We start from the raw sequence: 305 nt of genomic DNA, 5'->3' as shown, positions 1-305 counted from the left end.
GCATTTTAATGTAAATGAAAAATATTAATGCATTAATTTTTGATATTTAATGTAAATGAAAATTTCAATGCATTAATTCGGAAGAAATAATGCTAATGATTTTTTTTTTTTTAACATTAAAATGTTTAAATGAATGCTATTGCAATAATTTATTGCATTAAAATTATAACAAGCATTAAAAACCCATTAACTAATATTATTTTGAAGTAAAAAATCTTTGCTGACGTTGAGGGTAGAATTTTAAGGTCAAAAAACCACTTCGGTTATTTTACCTATTCAATACAGCCTTTGGGAAAGTTAGCTCC

This window comes from Rhagoletis pomonella, unplaced genomic scaffold, assembly GCF_013731165.1.
Source record: "Rhagoletis pomonella isolate Grant_MI unplaced genomic scaffold, Rhpom_1.0 Rhpom_scaffold_00004, whole genome shotgun sequence".
Taxonomy (NCBI): Eukaryota; Metazoa; Arthropoda; class Insecta; order Diptera; family Tephritidae; genus Rhagoletis; species Rhagoletis pomonella.
The sequence above is the reverse complement of the archived record's forward strand: the minus strand, read 5'-3'. Positions refer to the sequence as shown.